The sequence below is a fragment of the Grus americana genome, chromosome 5, assembly GCF_028858705.1.
Source record: "Grus americana isolate bGruAme1 chromosome 5, bGruAme1.mat, whole genome shotgun sequence".
Lineage (NCBI taxonomy): Eukaryota > Metazoa > Chordata > Aves > Gruiformes > Gruidae > Grus > Grus americana.
The window spans coordinates 65085836-65100524 of NC_072856.1; the positions used below are offsets into that span (position 1 = coordinate 65085836).

General features: G+C 49.5%; 1 long non-coding RNA gene across 1 annotated transcript in view; it reads right to left on the reverse strand.

Annotated features, from left to right (window-relative positions):
• The window catches only part of LOC129207286 (uncharacterized), a 70056-nt gene extending 57207 nt beyond the window's left edge, over nucleotides 1–12849 (reverse strand). Inside the window, exon 1 of the long non-coding RNA XR_008577418.1 lies at nucleotides 12804–12849. This is a non-coding gene — a long non-coding RNA (uncharacterized LOC129207286). The remainder of the gene's footprint in view (nucleotides 1–12803) is intronic.
• Nucleotides 12850–14689: the final 1840 nt, after the last annotated feature.

The following is a 14689-nucleotide window of genomic DNA, read 5'->3' on the forward strand; positions in this document are numbered from 1 at the left end:
GACAAGATTAGTGTTTGTTCATCCCAGGCCAATACAAACCATCCAGTCTGTGAGCACTCAGGCATGTGACAGTGTCTGCAGACTCTGACCAGACAATGAAGGTTTTCCAGCCAGTGCTGTGAGAAAATGCCATAGTCCCCAACCTCTCCATCCAGACTGAGGAGGAGCAATCTTCACACGGCCTGCACAACATAAGGAAAACAGCCTGTGCATCTATGTTAAAGGCAGATGTTTTTACTCAGACCAACCAAGACCAGTGATAGTGAATAATATGTTCAGTTTTCCAATTATATCTTTCCATGGAGGGAAGCAGTTGGCCACGACCATGTTATGTGGCTGGAAGCATTTTCACCCCAGCTGGGGCTGACAGAAGGGAACAAAGGAGAAAGTTCACATTCTGTCTTCTTTCCCCTATACTAACCTCAGAAAGCCCGTGCCTAGCCCAGGCCAGGGGTGAAGATAAGTCCAGGCTGTGGAGGCGGTGACCTCCACACATTTGTGGTTCCAGTTCCCACATTGCACAGGTCTGGTCAGAGGGCAGAGCACACTGGAACATCTCTCTAGTCTGCACACCTAGGCACCGCGACACGGGAGGAGGAAGCTTCTGGTACACTCGCTGGGGTCTCAATCCCAGATGGAAAGGAGCTGTTATGACCACCTGAGAGCAAGGACTCCTGCCAGGCATGAGCAGAGAGGCTGAGCCACCCCTCACTGTCAGCACTGACTTCGCATTCAAACCTTCACGCCTGCAGACCTGACTCATTTTTGCTAGGCCGCTGTGCGCAATGAGTAATATGGCACAATGTTAGGTGCCAGAAGGCCTGTGCTTGTGAAGGACTGTGTGAGCCGATTGCAGCGCAGGCCCTGTGGCATCAAACCATTAGGGGCCATATATACTGCAATAACACTGTGGAAATGTTCCTTTCTCCAGCAAAATATTTAAAGGCTTTTTGTTGATAAAACAGTGTTATCATGGGAGCTGAGTGCCTTAGAGGAAATATTAACAGCATATGTGGTCAGATAAGCAGGAAGGCGTAAGCGAGGAGCTGCTGCGCTACACGGCTCGCTGCTTGCTCCTGCTGCATGTCAAAGCAGCTGCATGGAGAGGGACCAGGGGAAGAAATGTAAGGAATCAGTGGCAAATGTTAGCAAGACTCAGCTCTGGAAATGTCCTGTACAGTCACAGCAGCAACTGGGGAGCCCAGAGGCACAAGGCTGTTCAACCCAGCCACTCCGCAGCCTTCGTAGACCCAATCGAGGACCTGATGGCATCGGTGGATGGACTCCCATCGACTTGGCTGGGGCTTGAATTGGGCCCTTTAGGAACCAAGACAAAGGACTAAGCGTCTGACTTTAATTGATGACTCATCCATCACCACAGCCCAAACTCCTCTTGACAAGTAGAGGGAAAAACCCACAAATTAAGTGACCATCGCCTGCCTTCTCCTTTCTTGCCGATTGTAAAGGAGAACTTTTGACCTTTCTGCCTCATACATCATGGCTTGGCAGGAGCTGGTTGCTCACCCCGGCTGAACTGTGCCATGCATGTAGCCCCATACAAGAGGTGCCTTTCACGTGCTAAATGATCCTTCCCCCCCCTCCTTTGCTCTACCACAACAATATAGAGAGGGACAATGGCACAGCTCCATGGCAGAAGGAGGAGGCTCTCATTGGAAGCCTCTCGTTAGGGATGAAAAACTTGCTGGATCATCCTGCTGTCATTTTTGCTTCGTACTGATTTCCAGAAGAGGTCTGGTGGGAAGCGTAAATCTTATCCTGAAGGGCTTCTTCCCTCCAAGCAAGCTCACCAGCAGCAAACTCACTTGCACAGGGCATGGTTAGGATGCTGGCAGTGGGGACAATAAAAGGCTGCACGGGACTGGGCATTGCAGAGGTAGCCAGCAGCGCCCTGCGGACAGGTCAGGAATTCAGAGAGCTCTTCAAGGACTTGAGGCAGGCTTTGAAACCCTTAAGCTTGCCCTGCATTAGTGGGGTCAATCACACGCCAGGCAGAGTGGCTGGGATAAGCCCCCTGCAAAGTCCCCCAGTGGCACAAAGGCCAGTAATGCCTGTGTAATGGTGCTTGGGCTGCAGCCCATGGGTGCCTTTGAGATGCGCACGTGGAGGCAGGGTTTCTTGGCACAAAAATGGGTTCTTTCTCCAGAAGTGTCTGTGTCTAAGACAACACTGCTCTGCCAATAACTGAAGAAGAAGGCATGAGTGCTTTGAAAGCCAGTGAAACAGATATGTTCCTGTTACCAGGGAGCTGGTAATTACTGGGGAAGGCAAAAACATGCAGGCAGCTGACTGCAAAGTCAGGCATTTGCTATAAAATCCTTCCTACAACCCTATGCCAAAATATTGTCTAAAGGCAGCATTTCTTGTACCAGCCACATGTCCCATTGTCCCACCAGCAGCAGAAAAATTTTTGAACAGAAGCCACCAGTCATGTGTATATATTGTGCAGGGAAAGCTTTGCTTGGTTTGAATTCAGGGATGAATTGGGAGACATTTCACCTCTGCTACAAGGGCCATGAAGATAACGCGTAAGATGGAGAGATCTCAGATCATCCCCAAATTGATCTTCACACCCTGAGCTAGGTTTTTATTGTGACAACTGAAAGCACATGTCGCTTAAAAGACCGTATTTGTTGCATTACAAACCAATACAACAGTGCAAAAATTTAATCCATTTGCTTGGTATTTTACCTTGAAATCACTCTGCTTTGTACCTCAGCTTGCTCTGCACCTATAAATTTGGGAATCAAAGCCTGAAAACCCAAAGAAGGTAAAATAAAGGGAACCTAAAATGGATAGCTCAATACTTTTAAAATGTTGAGCTTTTATAGCAATTCTAAGAGATAGATGGGGCTCCATTCATTGCCTTTTACACCCAGACCATGATCAGATCAGCACTCTCAGATCCTCTGCAGAGCTTCATGTCCAAGCAAACATCCTGCTTCTGCCAGCTCACCTCGGCCCCACTCAGCCAGTCCTGCAGAAGCATATGGCATGGCTGCTGCTTCCTAACTCTGCTCCACCGACCACTCTGCAGCAAGAACAAGCCTTGCTTTTGAGCTGTGGTGTTCATTTAACACGCCTTCACTTTCCCAGGAACACACATGTGTCTTTGCAGCCTCCTTGGAGGGCTCTGCAGCCCATGAAGGGCGGAAGCAGGCTGCCGTGTGGAAAGGGTGTAATCCCCATTTTTATGACCTTCCCTGCAGCTGCAGATAGTGGCTTGTGTGCTTTACGCCCTGTGCTTTCTCAAAACAAGCAATTCAAGCACCAGTTTGGGCTAAAGGCAGTGGGGAAGCGAAAAGCATCCCTGAACACAGTGAGGAAATTCAACATCGCTTCCACTGCCGCCAGTGCTCTACGTGTCCCTGCAAGAGGTCTGAATGCCTCCACCAAGGCACTGACCCATGTGGGCTAAATTACCGTGAAGCACAGTTTCCAACAAGACAAAGATGACTCCAAATGCATCTCTGAGGCTGCTGCTTTCAGCACATCTGTCCTCTTAGCCCTCTTCATCAGACAAATGTTTTGAAACCAAACAGGTCTCCAGCCAAAAGCTGTCCTGCTCAATGGGCACCTGCTAAACACCATGGCCAAATCCTGCACCTTCCCCATCCAGACCTGCTGGGTTAACTCACAGCTCCGCTTTTCTAAAGCCAGCCCAGACACCCATCAGTGTGCTCCATGGCCAGGTGGGAAGCAATGGCAGTACTGCTGTCTGCTGCAGGGTAAATACCGGTCCTTAAACCGTGAGTGACTCACGCAGCAAAATCTGACTGTCTGGGCAACGCTTTTTGCAAGCACTTCCACTGGAGCTAACGCAGAAGGAAGATAATAAGCAAAGCAAAGAAATCCCAAACTGAGTTGCTGGCAAACATAGATTAAACACGTTTTAGTCTCAGTCATATGTGAAACTTTTAAGACACTTGTATAAGGCATTTTGACTGGTCAATGTCAAATTCTTATTTAAGGCCTGCAGGGAACAGTATCAGGGATGATGAAAAAAGTGGGAAGATAACAAATTGCCTGTAACTAGATTTTGGTTAAGTGGGAGAAACAGAACCTGTGGACGAATCTCCTCAACTGGGAAATCAGACCAGAACCTGCTGAAAAAAGCCCTTATTTCTGAGATGCTCAAAAACCATGGTCAGATCCAGCTCCCTGTTTCGTAACTCTGGTAACGGTGCATTTGAAGGCAAGGAGCCACGCAGAGCTGACGGCACTGTCAGAGCATCCCAGTGGGATCACACCTTCCAGGTTGCAACACCGGAGCCGCAGATAAAAGAGCCGAGCTTGCAGCTGGGCAGCAAGGTTTGTATAAACATTCGGTGCCCTCTTCAGAGGGGCCATTACATCCCAGTTTGATAAATGTGTAGAGGGAGAACCTGAGATGTTGCTCTCCAGCTGAAACCTCCTTTTTCAAATCCAGGGCTGCTGGCCTGAACTCTTATCAATCACCCGGTAACGGTGGTATGTGCAGGCTGTAAGGATCCAGTAAGGGCAAATCCCTGGTCTGCAGCAGATCTGTGTCCTGAAAACTGATACGATCCTGAATGAAACAAAGGAAAGAAGGGGAAAAAGGTTTGGTGAAAGAAGATGAAGGAATCTGAAAAAGCTGAGGGCTTGGGGGAGCAGGGGAGAAACGTTTGTCACTGTGTGCAGAAAAGACAGCACTGAGAAGAGAAATGGTGGATGGGATCCTCTAAGCTTCACGCACATAATAGTTCCCATCATCTTCTAGTGAGGGACCTGGAGGTGTGGGAGAAAAATTAAACAGTGGTGACACTGGGGTGATGTGCTGGAGCTATTTCCACTGCCGGGAGTTCAGCCCTCAGTTCATACAAGTGGGAGAGAATCACTGTTTTTATGGGCTCAGAAAGATGCATGAAAATTTTCACACACACCCCTAAAAAGAATAGCCCATGGAGCTCTGCCCAGTACCTCTGTGTCTGTGGACATGTCATTTCTCCAGGACAAAAATTAAAAAATTAAGAAACAGACCCTGCATTACTGCATTCAGGTCCCTCTTTTGGAGCATGGCCAGGGGCTAGGTGTCAGCAGCAGATCACCACCGTGATCAAGAGAAAGCAGCTTCCAGCATGGATTCTGAAAGCCTGAAAAGTATTTGATACCTTGTCCAATGCCCCCCACCTCCATCCCCGAAGCTCCCTGAAAGAGAAACATCTGTTCCCTTGGGACTTTCACTCCATGTCATATGGCCATCGCTAAGTGCCTGTCCCCAGGCACAGCGAGGGTCCTGCTGCTGATAAAGAGGAGAAGGGGGCTGGGAGCCCAGCTGGGGGCAGAGAGCCCTCTGGACCACAGGGGATGGAGGCGAGATGAAAGGCGTGTGTATTTTCCCAGGTGATCCCAATAGCATCTCAAAGCCTCGGCTTTCTCGCTCTGGCTTTAGCTCCAAAACAAACAAACTGGTGCCAATGTGAATATGCCGAGGGCTGACTGATTTGAGCCTCTTGTTGTGTTTTCACAGTCAGCAGCCGACTGGAATTCAAAGGAGAAGGAAAAAGAAAATAATAATAGCAGATTGATAAGATTCCCCAACCCTTTCTGGAAAACACAGGGCTTAAGTCCCAGCCAGGGTGTGCGAAAAATGGGCCCAGAGAAGTCAGGGCTGTTCCAGCACGAGAATATCAAAGCTAAAAACAAGGGGAGTTGTCCCAGCAGGGATCAGCGAGATAGCGGTTCGTTTTCTCTTTACTCCTGCTGCACCAGATAAGAGCACATTTTGGGGACATTTAGACCCCCGGGGCTGCAGCACCATCCAGCAACCCACCAAAGCCAGCAGCACAGATTCCAGCGCTCTACCAACAAGCCTCAAACGTCTCAGGTCAGGAGGATCTTCCCGTGGGAGCACACTGGTCCCTGCACATCGGTGCTGGTATTTCTTCTGCCTGCTCGGAGGGGGCTGGGTGTTCTCAGGCTTGCAAATACTGCTGGAAAAAAGGGACATGGGGACACCTACTCTGCCATTCCCAGCTGCGCAGGTGGAAGACTGTGTTTGTGTGCGATTGCTGCAGGAGCTGCTCCCCACGCAGCTCACAACCCCAATCTTTTCCCATCACGTGAAATGAAATCCAGCAGCCTCCCCAACCTGCTACACAGCTCAGAGATTAGTGTTTCTGTTTCAGACCTAAGGAAAGACTTATGTGCTCAAAAACTTCTCTCCTGCCCCCCACCACACAGTTATACGATCTCAGCAAAATAGAGGCTCCTCTGGCAAACCTCTCTTCAATCACAACCTTCAGGAGTAGGAACAAAGTGGGATTAAGCAGGAGAGAGCGGCTGCACGCTGCACACCAGGTCTGCACACAGGGCAGGCTGCTCAAAGGCAACACTGCTCTGACACCCACCAGTGCCTCCCAGAGAGAAGAGGAGACCTCCGAGGCCACCAGAGACAGACGGACAGACAGGAAAGGGACAAGGAGCTGGGGAGCAGAGACAAGCTGTCAGGCAGTTAACGAGGAGGGGAAGAGTTGATGAATAAGAAGCAAAGGACCGAGTCTCCTTGCCAATTGGAAATGCCTGGCAGGCAGGAGGGGAAGGGTGCGGGAGCAAAGACAGGCTGGCAAGACGAGGATATAATTAACAGGGTATCAGTTCCCCTAATAAGAGCATGCTGGGATAGCAGCATGCTGGCTCCTTGCTGACCTGCATAAGCTTCGTGGGCTCTTTGAAGTCGGCTGCCTGCCGGGGCTGGGGCACACACAAACACACCCGCTGCGCGTCCCATCCCGGCGGTGGCACACGTTGTGCTGGCTGCAGAGCTGAGGGGATTACGAAGCGTTATGATTAGTCCCTGGAAATCCCTGCGTGTGTTTTGGCTGATGGCAGCCGCTCTGATAAAGTGTAAAGAAGGGGACCCGCTGGGCAAGTGCACTTTTACCATCTCCTGCCCTGGCTGCAAAGTGAATCAGCCTCCGAGGCATCTCCGAGTCTGGGAATTTCTGTTTGTGTCCTTGCCAGTCGCTGTCTTGCCTCATCAGACCCAGTTTTGGCAGGGAGAGGGATTCAGTGCGTATCTTAAATCTTTAAATCCTGGAGTTACATGAGTTATTAAGAGAAGCACAATGTTGGAAAGAAAATAGGAAAACCTGAACCAAATCTACCTCAGAGGTCTAAAAACAAAGGGGAGTAAAAAGGTCCCATGTTAACTAAAAGTCTTGTGTGACTCCTAGGTTCACTTTTGTTTTCGTGGGATGCTGCAGAGCTGCAATCCCACACGCAGGACTGATATTGCAGGTGTCCACATGGCTGTGCAACCTTTTGCTGTGCAGACTATGGCTGTGTCCAGCTCCACTGGGCACAAGCTGATTGCAAATCCTAGCTCTGGAGACCTACAAGCTATTTACAGGGATGGCTGAGAATCACCCATCTCTGCTATAAACAGGAAGGAAAGAAGGACAGTGAAGCTGTGGTCTCTCATGTGGTGGCAGGGATGCTTCAGCTGAGTCCCCCATCCCCTGCCCACCAGCTCTGCCCACATCAGGGAATAGATATGGTTTGGGGGGAAAGCCTCGTTTAGGAGAGGAAAAAAAAAGGGGGGTTTTGTCACCTGGATGATCTCCACAATCCACTAGCAAGACAAAAAAGACAGAAGTGAGCAGCTGGAAAGACGGTCTTTAAGAGAGTGTTAATATAGTTGTGAAACCACAGCCTGAGGGGACATTTCCCTTGATCACAATTCATTGCCCATCAGGAACAGGGGACATTTCTCCCACTCCAGTGGGGATTTCTGACATGTCCTTACAAGGCAGCCTGTTCCCAGACCATCCCCCCCATCAGTCTGCCTGGAGACAGTCAGGGACCAGGGACACACGCCACCCACAACAAATGAGCATGTTTCAGATCATGTCCTATTAAAAGATTAGCAGTACAACATGGAAAACAATTAAAAAATGACAATAATGGATGAGTTCATTCCACCCTGTCTGGAGACGCTGTTTGCCCTTCCCAGGGCCAACCTCTGCCCTGAGGACGCAGCCTCCAGCTTGCAGCCCGCTTCCAGGGGGGAGCCCCCCTCCTACCAGTGGGATCCTGTTGTGCTCCCTTGTACATCCTACAAACCCTGCTTAGGGTTGCGACCCTGTGTTTAGGAGAGTCACTGGCCTGGGCTTTCCGCACAGGGCAGAGTTGTTTTGACTTCATTCAAAGGGAACAGAAATACAGTCTGCAAATGTAGCCATCTAGGAAAGGATCCACTTTTGTTTCCTAAAATTTAGCATCCTCCAGCATCCAGTCTAATAGCAAGCGTTATTCTGCATTTTGAGCCAGCCCAGATCTAATCATTTACAACAAAATAATTCATCTCCCTTACCCTGCCCAGTAAATACTCCCAATATGTCGTTTCACTGTCAAACTTCCCAGAGTCATTACCCTCCCCAGCATCAGACTCCCCGGCGACGTGCAGGGTAGCCTGAGCCAGAGACTCCTGCCACAGTCAGCAAATGAGCGTGTTTTACATTAGGCACATTAAGAGGAACGGTCCTATTGCAAGGAATATTAAATTAAAGGAAAACAGCAAGGAGAAGGATTCAACGCTGGTTACACACAGAGGAACAGAGGACCAGACCTAGATTTAAAGCATGTGGAAGCACATTGTAATTTCCTTGGTCTGTTTGAGCTGTCTAAAGTTACAGACACAGTTATGGTTGTTTTTCATAACTCCCAGGACCGATGGCAAATTCACTCTTATGTTATCTCCTCTGCTTCTCAGGGCAGTCACGTTATGCCATAAAGTCCTTTACCCCATGAATCTAGAAAGGGAAATCCTCTGTGGTCCTACACTAGAGCTCAAAAGAGCAGCACAGCCTTGCTGAAGAAGTGTATGTGTGTGTCTGTGAACGTGCATTTGTGTGTGTAGGTGTTATCTGACACATCTGCCAGCGCAGCAGCCCAGGGCTGCGAGGTTTCTTGCCTATGGCACAGCACCAGTGCTGCAAACCTTGCACTCAGACCCCAATAAATCAGCAAACCTGTCCTGTCTCCTCACCCGGGCAGACTCCAGCTGCATCACCGCCACTTGCCTTCCCCAGCTATTCCCCCCCCCAATCCTTGCAGACATTTCATGAGGAAGCACACGTATTTTTTCCTCCCCTCCAGGCTTTTCCCACCTCCTGTCAGCCTGTAGTACTTGGGGAAAAAAATAGGATTCCCCTTCCAAGATTTACTAATACCAATACAAAATGCAAAACCACCAGCACTTCTGGATCATTGTCTTGCCGCATGGGATGGCTCAATCATGAGCAATGCTCGGGGCTTGTGCAGAGTCTCTCATGTTGTGTGGGAGCAAAGCAGCAGCAAGACAAACCAAAAAGCTGAAAGTAACACCAGGAAAAATGGGGAGAGAAAGATTTTCAAGGTGTTGCAAAACTGAGCTCATGGAAAGAGTGGAGACACCAGCAGAACAACCGGCATGAGAGATACCACTTAACACTTCTGGCATGTGGTTTTCCAGGTGAAAACTTTCATGTACTGTTCCCAGGGTCCATGGTACATACAAACAGTTGGGGATAAAGTGGGCAGCACTTGGATCCTCCAAGCGCATAGTTGGGGTGAGATACTGCCCTGCAGCAAAGCACTGGTAGTGATCGTGCGCTCTTAGTGTTTTCTACCTGCAAAGTAAAATGAATTCATGACAGCACCTTAAATATAGGTGTTTTACTTGTGCATGAGACAGATGAAACAAGCAGTCACCACTGCTCAGTTGAAGGGTGGTCACTAGTGAAGGCATAGCAATACAGCAGCATCTGATGAGGTGACCATTCCCCACATGCAGCGTCTCCCACAGCAGATGCTAACGCTGCTGGAGCCATTCTGCCAACTTACATCTTTCTATGGACATTTTGCACCGTGTCCATTTTGTAAATGTAATCCAGGTCTATACCCAAGGCCACATAGTTCTCTGTTTAATCCAAAGTGGCTCTACAGAGCCTACAGAAGCTAAGGTCTAGGAAAGCCCTGCCACAACTGCTGTGCGTTGCATATTCATGGAGCAGCAAGAGATCAGAACGACTCCTCTGGAGCTTATCCAGAGATGAGGTGGACCCAGGGCTGCAGCAGCTGGATTGAAATAGGGAACTATTGAAAGGCTCAGCAATGCTGGACAGTGTGGCTTGGCTCCTTGTAAAGATAAAGGCCAGAAGGAAACTTCAGATCTTCCTCCAGATCCAGATTTTTCCAAAGCTTGAACATGCTTAGATCTGAAGGTCTGGCTTGGCCTTCTCTCTGCTGCTAACAGCATTCAGTGTGAAATGTACAGCATGCTGGAGAGCGCTAATGCCTTGCAGACCTCAGTTGTGTCATTCCCCAGTGTTATTTATACAAAACTATTTTAAAAAACAGGGTAAAACTTGTAGCAGTGTCTATGTGGAAGATTCATTTTATCTAATTTTATCCACCTACAAGCTGCATGCCTTACACTAGACACCCAACTTAGAGATGGTTGAAGTCTTCAAGGCTCCTTCACAATCAAAGGGCAGAGACAAGCCTCTCTAGCAGGTAAGGTGTCTGTCCTAACCTCGACACCCATCCTGGGAAGAGCAAAATCACCTTCTAGCCATGTGTCCCTCTCCACCAGTCACACAGTCAGCTCTGAGAAGTCGCTTCAGCTAAACACTTGTGCAAATTAGGTAAGATGAATCTTGTTGGTGTGACTAAAGAACGTCATTCCCATTTTCAGTAGTGACTCAGGCACCCCTAGCCAGGTTGTTAGTGTCGTGGTTCAGCCCCAGCCCCAGCTGAGCACCAGGCGGCCGCTCGGTCGCACCCCCCACCCCCCCCACCCCCGCGGGATGGGGAGGAGAACGGGAAGACAAAGGCAAAGCCTCGGGGGTTGGGGTAAGGACAGGTTACTGGGACGGCACGGGAGAGGGGAGTAACAACAATTCTGTACTTCACAGAATACACCGAACTCGTGACGCACAATGCAGTTTCTCACCCAGCGACCGCACAGCTCCGACCCGTCCCGAAGCCGGACCGTCCCCGAGCCACGCGCCCTGCAGCCGCCCCGCCCCTTTTCTACTGAGCATGACGTCACATGGTAGGGAACACTCCCTTTGGCTAGTTTGGGTCACCTGTCCTGGCTCTGTCCTATCCCAGCTTCTGGTGAGAATTAACTCCATCCTAGCCGAACCCAGTTAGATTCCTCAGGAACCTAACAATACCAATAGTGATTTACAGACTGTTACGGTAAGGGATGCCAGGCTGTTCCGCAGACTTTGGGTTCATTAGTCACGTAGCTGCCTGCATACTTTTGAAGAAGTTTCTTCCCTCTTCGGTGTCCCACGTCTAAAAAGCCTTGCGCACAAACCTGCACACAGCTATTCTATCCAAGGCAAGACGTAGGCTCTTTGGGCAGAGCTAATTTGTCTGAGCAATGCAGGGCACACCATCTCCCAGGTCTGGACTTTGAATACTACCATGATTCCAAGAATGGGAAAGAAAGAACAAGTCTGGCAGGTGCCAATGAAGACCTCAGTGCATTTGTCACTCCCTCTTCAGTCACATCTTCCCTTCTCTGTGCACATCTGAGGAACTTCAGGTTTGGCCGGGAGCAGGCAGCACCCTGCCTCTAGCCCTATCTCCTGTTCTTCATGTCTGCTCCAGCAGGACTGCAGGAGTTACTCCTCTCTCCACCTCGTGCCCTTCTAAGGAAAAGGAACCGGGCTGAATCCAAACAAGTCATGGGGAAAGCTGAAATGAAGCTTTCATGAAGTTCCTCACCCTCCACAGGACGGACAGTGGTGTCCTTGGCAGAAATAAGCCAAAAATTGCAGAGAAGGCAGCAAAGCAGGCAATCGCCGCAGAGGCGCGTCACGCCGTACAACAGCTCCTGTACCTGGCCTCGTTAGCATCAAAGTCCACACGCTCTGAGGCAGATCATCTGCCTTTCATTAGGTCTGGGATTATGCTGAGAGCGTCTCATTAGATCTCCAGCTCTGCCAAACAAACCTGGCCGGCCCACTCGGTGCAGCAGCAAAAGTGTCCTCTCCATCTGTACTACTGCTGCACAAGCCAGCGCGGCTGCATGAAATCCAAGGTGGCCTGACAGTAGTTTCCTCTGTCAGCAAAATCCCAAGGAAGGAAAAAAAGGAAAAAGAAAATAAGAAAAAAAGCTGCAGGGGGAGCAAGCACAGCAACAAGCTGGATAATGAGCTGCAACTGAAAGCCAGGAGGATATCTGCTTATTCCCCTGATTTACCCACAGCATCTCAGAGCTTTCCACTTTGCAACTCCCATCCCATTATTTACTTGCTCAGCGAGTAAATAAATACTCCCAGCAACGAACTGCAAAAATTAGTCACCGCTAAACATTCTTGATTTCTGTGAGCTCTTTTCAATCACTCCAAGAAAGCTGAAATTATCTTTATTAAGATAATTGCCTCACTGTAGACAGTTTAGTCTGTCGTCTGCAAAATGAAGAATGACCAAAGGAGCTGAATCTGCTCCATGCCGCATCCCTGCGTCAGGGTGGCAGCCCGACGCGCTCGCTGCACGCTGACAGCGAGCCCTCCCTGCTGCCTGGCTGCCCACAAAGGCTGAGGACGTCCCTTCAGAGGCTGCTTTCAGCACTCCCCCACTGCTCTCTTTCCACAGCCCTCCAGCCCCCAAGGAAATATTAAGTGTGAAATATTACAAACCAAAGAAAACCTTGCTTTAAAGGCAACACATTCAGGAAAAGGAATAAAAATAATAATCAAGGGGTACAGCTAGGAAGTCGGCTTTGAAGGGCTGGCGGCATGCTCGTTAATACCGAACGTTTCTACCTCTCCGTCGGAGCAGGGAGGGACGGAGCAGCCAGAAGGTCAAAGCTGAGTTGAGGAGTAACAGCCAGAGCACTTTGTACTCAAAACAAGGCTTGGCAAAACTTTGGGAAATCAAGATTTTTGTCAGACTTTGCAAACTATTTTTGTCACTGTTGTTGCTGGGCATTTGGAGACAAAATAATAGAGGCTGGGAGGAGAGGGACGGCTGTAATTTAACTCAAGGACCTATGTCCTCTCCGAGGCTCAGAGGAATGGATGACCTGCAGATATTGCTTGTTGGCTTGCACACTGTGTAACATACCATCCACTGCTTCCCATTTCCTCTCTGCCTTTTGTTTGTTTTTTTTTTTAGACAAGCTCCCTAGGCTGTGTTTTTGCTCTTTTTCTCCTAATCTTTGTTGTTTCAAAGATTGTTGGATCTTTTCTCTCTGCTCTGAAGAGCTATATTATACTGAGAAGGAGCCAAACGTGCGCAAGCTGACTGCGGTATCTGAAGCAAACTGGAAATCCTCCCATCTAGACTGCTTTCAGGTGTCTGCTCCTCGGACCTGGTGCCGGGCACTGGCTTATTCTGCATCCATTGTGTGGGATGAGCAGTTTGTACCATCATTCCCAAACCCACTGCAGCTACAACAAGGCAGGGGGGTTTAAACAGTTTGAAGATCTGGTGTTTGTTACCCTGATGGCCTAAAAGGAGGTGGGTACCAAGTGGCTGTGCTCAGCAAGACCCTGGTGTCTTCTCCAGCTGCTTCAAGCTGCACAAGGTCTGTGGGTGGTGGCATGGTGGTATTGCTCAAAAAGCCATCATGTTCCATGCTGGCAGATCAACCAGCTCTGATCTGCTACGACCAGGTGGGAATGGTTTTGCCCAGTGACATTTGTCCTTTTTTCTGCCTTTATGCCTGAGGACACTGATTAGGAGCAGGCAGCACTGAACAGGGAGGCACTGAGCTCCTGTAGACCCTGGATTAAAAATAAGGCGAACAAATAGACCTTGCTGCAATGTGCATCCACTGCTTCCAGGCGGTCTCCTCTGCTGGCTCAGCGCTCCCCGCAGGAACTGCTCATCATTAAACAGAAATGAATAATTAGTCTCTTCTTCCTTTCCTTTCCTTTCCTTTCCTTTCCTTTCCTTTCCTTTCCTTTCCTTTCCTTTCCTTTCCTTTCCTTTCCTTTCCTTTCCTTTCCTTTCCTTTCCTTTCCTTTCCTTTCCCTCTTTCTCTCTTATTTTTTCAATCCATTGCACAAGCATAGTCTGGAGAACATTTTCTACAGCTGCCTACGTGTCACCCGTCTATTTTCTCGGGTCCCTGGAAACAATGGGGCCTGGTGTTTGCTGTTGGAGGCCGGGGCGCAGCTCTGCCATGCCATCTGTTCGGGGCAGTGGGACAGTCACGCTCTCCTCCTCCTGCCTGGAAGTTGTGCGGTGGTTCTGAAAAGGGAGCCAGACGAGGTGGCCACGAGCATCCTGCAGTGGGGTGAGGGTTCCTTCCAGACCCCCAAAGAAGGGAGAAGGTGACCCACGGGAACCTTCTGCCTCTTGGGAAGCCACAGACAACTTGGTTTTGGCCAGGGCTCAGTGACAACCAGCAGAGGTTGGTCTCCAAGGCTCAGATGTTCAACACGAATGATTCATCAGGGAGCTAATAAAATAATCGATGCTGGGGAGAATGCCCTCAAGTAATTGATAACTGGGATCCTCCAGGTAACAGCTGGTGCTGACAACTAATAATCGCCTGGCCAAGAGAAAATTGCCGCAGTGCAGATCACTGTCAAAGATGTCTGCTGCATGTGATTGATAGATATCGCCGGTGTGTCTCTCTCCATCTCCTGCTTCACCAAGAGGGAGTAAATCCACTCTGTTGGAAACCCCACGCCTGCTCCCC